This window comes from Limulus polyphemus, unplaced genomic scaffold, assembly GCF_000517525.1.
Source record: "Limulus polyphemus unplaced genomic scaffold, Limulus_polyphemus-2.1.2 Scaffold1953, whole genome shotgun sequence".
Classification (NCBI taxonomy): Eukaryota; Metazoa; Arthropoda; class Merostomata; order Xiphosura; family Limulidae; genus Limulus; species Limulus polyphemus.
Window position 1 is genome coordinate 189608 of NW_013667563.1, and position 5352 is coordinate 194959.

The 5352-nt window shown below is 30.7% G+C and overlaps 1 protein-coding gene across 5 annotated transcripts in view; it reads right to left on the reverse strand.

Annotated features, from left to right (window-relative positions):
* The window catches only part of LOC106465464 (serine/threonine-protein kinase D1-like), an 81601-nt gene extending 76657 nt beyond the window's left edge, over positions 1–4944 (reverse strand). For 4 of the 5 annotated variants that reach the window (XM_022393366.1, XM_022393367.1, XM_022393369.1 and 1 more), the window contains exon 1: positions 4726–4944. The gene's annotated coding sequence lies outside the window, so the exon portion shown is untranslated. The remainder of the gene's footprint in view (positions 1–4725) is intronic. The other variant, XM_022393365.1, reaches the window with a different exon arrangement.
* Positions 4945–5352: the final 408 nt, after the last annotated feature.

Below are 5352 nucleotides of genomic sequence, written 5' to 3' on the forward strand. Positions count from 1 at the left end.
GCAACTTGTAAATTTGTCTTTAAAATACTTTCAGTCGTGTACGTACGTATGTATGTATATATATATATATATATATAATGGTCGATGCAATACTTTGGGCATATAATTAGATTTCAGGGTAGGTTGGTACAGATTGTGATGAGAAAGAAAGTCGAATCGGGTATACGTGCGCCCCACGTTTGGTATTGCTGGCGCACAAAAATCATAATTATTGGTTGAAATTCCCCATTACGTTTATTTGGTTGTCGAGGGGACACAGTAACGCAATATCATCACATTTCGTCCAATCGGAACTCTTGGCTGCAACTCTATGATAACCCGCAACATATTTCAATTTTGTAAATGCCCAAATTAAAGCGCGCTTCTCCGGCACAGTAGGCTAACAAAGCCAAAATCAGGAAGACAGTCCAAAGAGAAGGCCCCGAAATTCATAATAAAATTCACTACCTTTACCATCACATTTAATAATCTTCAGGGTCATGCAGTTGACCAAGTAGGAATATGTCTTTGAGAATCAGTTTTTTCGCATGTTTCAATCCATAAGGTTTTATCAAGAAGAAAATTTGAACATAACTTAAAAATATATATACAGAAGTCAAATTGTTAATCAAGCAATGCTTTTAAAGGAGATGACCAAATATGAATAAAAAAAGTTGTTTTCGTTAAATACTAGAAATAGGATAGCCATTCTCCATACATATAGTTGCTAGATTATTATTAATGATTAGAAAACATGTTAATAAAATATTTATTTAGATATAATTTTGAGAAGAAAGAATAATCATTATTTCCTGTCATATGAGAGGCATTCAGCTTGTGAGATATATATTCAAACAAGCAAAAAAAGTTCAGAATGTCTAATAATTTACCATATTTCAGTGACTAAAACTGATCTTTACTTACATAGCAAGTAGAATCATTTACCAAACACTACTCTGCTAAAGTGTAAATAATTCTGTAAGAGCAAGCACAGATTTTAACACTATTTCAGCTTCCATTAAAGTTTAATTTATGCACAAGGCCAATCAGATAATAAAATATCTAATATGTGCAACAGTTATCGAAAAGACATTACAAAATCTTGATCCTTCTATAAAAATTTATGCTCTTTGTGTAACTTAATTTTGATATCACTGATGGAAGTATATACCTCGTGGACAGGACCAAACTCGGCCAAAAGTGGTGTATATAAGCAACATACACCATGCATGGAGTTTGTTACCTGGCCCAAAATTGTGTTTTAAATGTACTATATATTTTGCATGGACTTTCTAGCTTGGCCTAAAATTGTGTTTTAAATGTAATATTATCTCGCATGAAGTTTCTGACCAGGCCAAAAATTGTTTTAAAGGCAATATATATACCTTGCATGGAGTTTCTTACCTGGCCAGAAATTGTGTATTAAATATAACATACATCTCATTTTTTATGTTATTGGCAATTAAAGAGAAAGCAACATAAAACCACTGAGGTCAAACCTCAACCAAATGATAAGTAACACTAGTGTAACAAAAGCTTTTACTTAAAATTTTAGCCAAAACTAAATATAATCATTCACTTCTCTAAACTTACTCAACAGAATTTTAAACTAATACATAATTAGAAAAATCATTCCTAAAGTTTATAACTCTGAACTGAAAATTAATTTTGTTCAAGAACAAATCTGTAGCTAGACTTCTAAAACATATCTAATACTCCTAATATTCCACTGTGTACTTCCAAACTTTTGATTCCATCACTGAAACAAGCAACTCAAAGAACAATTTTAAACATCTTAATCAAGTCCGCTACAAATCCAAAATCACCTCATAGCTTAAATGGCTTAAACCAGGAATCATTCTAGTAGCCATCTTTTGCAGTCTTTCCAACATGTTTACACCATTTTTTTATATATGGAGACCAAAACTGCAAACAATGCCCCATGTCCAAGAAAATAATAACTTTGTTGTTCTTAAATCAAAAATTCTTATGAATAAAACCAAGAGCCCTATTACCTCTTTTTACCACAGGTAAAAAGAGGTAACACAAAGGGTTTTATCAATACCACCACCTGAACTCTTCTAGTTCACCAATGCTCAATTCACACAAGTAAGTCCTTTCTTCACCTTCATACCCAAAATGCAAAACTTTACAATTTTCAATATTAAAATTTATCTTCTGACACATTCATCAATAGTGTCAAGTCCCTTTTGAACAAGAGAAGCATTACAACAGAATATATCCCACAAGCATCTAAAAGATTAGCAATATACATAAATAATAAACAATATAGTTTCTAAAACAGATCCCTAAGGGACTCCACTACACATATAGTGCCCATTTCTCATAAACCTTTGCTTTTCATTCTTAAGCCAATTTTCAATATATTTCTCGACTTTTCCACCAATCCCATAATTACCAATAAAGTTGTAAAGTAAGAAACCCTTTTTTTAATCATGCTGAGAATCACTAATTAAATGTTTTCAGAAAACAATAAGCTTATAGTTTCCCAGATCCTTCCTAGACCATTATTTTCAAAAGCAAATACCACATTGACAATCTTACAATCACCAGAAATTTCATCAAAGCTCTAGGATAAATCTCATCATGGTCAGGGTGCTCTTTTCTCAAAAATCTTCTCACTTTCATTTGTAACTACAAATAAAAAAGTTATTCATGTTTCCATTTTCTGAGATGAGATATCCACTTCAGAAGCACTTAAAATTTTTTTGTTTTTAATTTAACATAAAGACCTTTCAAGTTAAGTTTGATACTTTGAGCTAAGACACATTTATATTTTCTCTCCGTCTTAGTGATAACTTTATTAACTTCTTTTTGTTTATCTCTACAAGTCTTATAGTCCTTCATTTTAGAACATCCTGAAAAGACTTAATGACTAGAAGCTGAATACTCTCATTAACTATAACCTGTATAGCTTCAGTGATTAGGAATTTAATAATCTTATTAACAATGACCTGAACAGGCTCAGTAGTTATGGCCTGAAGAGCTTCAATGATTAAAAACTGAATAGTCTCCATGATTACAAAATGAAGTCTTAATGATTAGGTCAGGACATAATGAAATAAGTTTCAATATTGAGAAGTGCAAGGTTACGAACTTTGAATATGGAAATTTCGAAAACATTTCTTGTGAGTTACACTGGAATTGTTAAAAAACAAAAGGATTTAGTTGAATATTTAGATATAATGAAAAAACCTACAAGAGACATGAGATATACTTATGAAAAATTTCAAGCTAAGAGTATAGAAGTTACTATAACTTTTGTAGGAGACTCTGATGAGGCCTCAGGTAGATTACATGAAATATATCAAAATGTTGGAAAAAGTACAGCTACAAGTATTATCAGAATGATACCTAATATATGAAGTTAGAACTATTATGAGATGTTTAACAATTTTAACTTGTTTTCTCTGGAATATATACAAATTAAAAGAGATTTGATTCAATTTTCAATTGGCAGGGGCTTGGATAGTATACCCATGACTGACTTATTTCAGTGGTGAAATGAATCAGTTAAAAAAATCCCAAGTTTGTGCTTTTAAAGCCTAGCCCAATTCTAGTTGTTTGCTAAGATTATTTCTCCAGCAATTATTCAAACTTGCTGAATGGTTTACTTAATGATATGGTATTTAATGTGTAAATTATGTTTGAAAGTTTTTCCGATTGATACATAGCTGTGAAGGATGTTAAACTTGGTCTTTCATTTAGATGAAATTGTTTTCTGGCACTTGTCAAAACACTCAATCCAGCTACAGAAAAGCTTAAACCTAAATAATTAAAATCTTTCTCCTCCAAACTTTTCTCAACTTGAGAAGTTGAATTAAAAACATTAATCACTGCATTTGTTAAATTCATCTGTTTCAAAACTTAAATAAAATGTAATTTTCTTTTAACAGATTTACATTGTTAAATATTAAGTCTATTCCATTGGTAAATTTCTAACCATTATGATGCATAGAACTACTTAACAGTATTACTAGTAAAAACTACCTAAAATTATCAAATTGTTTTTTAATAATATATAATTCACTTTACAGTATTTTAATTTTATTTACATCTTATAATGTTATGCTCAGAAGTTACTAACACAAGAAATACAATTTTTAGGCATTTATACAGTAATATTAAATTGACAAATAGCGATTCTTGTTTGTCAGTTTAATATTACTATTAGCATTAGCACAATGTACTTCCAATGAAAGCAGATGGAAGTTCCATACGCAAACGTTTATACAGTATTCCCTCAAAATATCACTTCCATTGAGTCCCAGTGCTGAAGCCACTGACACTAACCCACCTGTTTAAAATTCTACCGAAGTTGAACACCCAGCTACGTACATATTTACTGATTTAGTAAAGGTATGATGACATTTTATAAGGACAAAAAAGAAAGATACAGATTCCACAATCTCAATCCCTGGTGTTTATGGTATTTAAAAAATACACAATAAAATGTGGTCAAGCAAAAGTGCTTTAAACTTTTAAGTTTACTTTAAACTCAGTGAAGTTCAAGTCCATGTTGTATGGACTTTGTGGTCATTCTTAGAATCATACTCGTAGAGTCATACCCAGTCATGCTCATACTGTCACAGGTAAACCATGATATAGTATTGTTGCAATTGTTTAAATTCGTTATATTTAATCATTAATGTGACAATCGTATCTCATGATGAATAACCTTTTATATTAAAATTTGTCGAAAAATAATGAAAGACGTTTTCTTACCTTGTTCTATGCTCTTTCAAATTGCCTTAGACTGCTAGAATTACATTATATTTTATAAACAAAGACCCTGATTTTAACATGGCACGTTATGATTTCAAACAAAGCCACGTACCCACATTGTTCTCGAACTAAAGTCTACGCTTCTCACAAGCACAAGGGAACAGGCACAGTCACTGACCAAACTTGTTCCTTCTCAAGTGTGAATCGTAAAAAAAATATTATTAATGATAAATAAAGCGATAAGGTAATAATTATTATATAAATGAGATCTTATAATATCCAAACTCCGTGGTTGAGTGTTCACAGTTAGTAATGAGGTCCTGTAATAATAAGTTTGAAATATTTATATGAAGCTTCGATGTTGTAATAATAAATATCATATGGCCAATAACTGTAAAGAAAGCATTTTACTGAAATTGCGTAATATTTCGCTGTGAGAGTGTCTTCTATAATATTTATCATTGTTTCCAATGGCCTTAAAAGTCTTAATGTCTATCCTGAATAGCCATAGTTACTATGATATGAATAACTTCAGCGATTAGAAACTAAATAGTCTTATTGACAATTATTAATAATTATTATCGTTTTCAACAATTATCTTTCCTATGTTCAAGAAATAGTTCACAC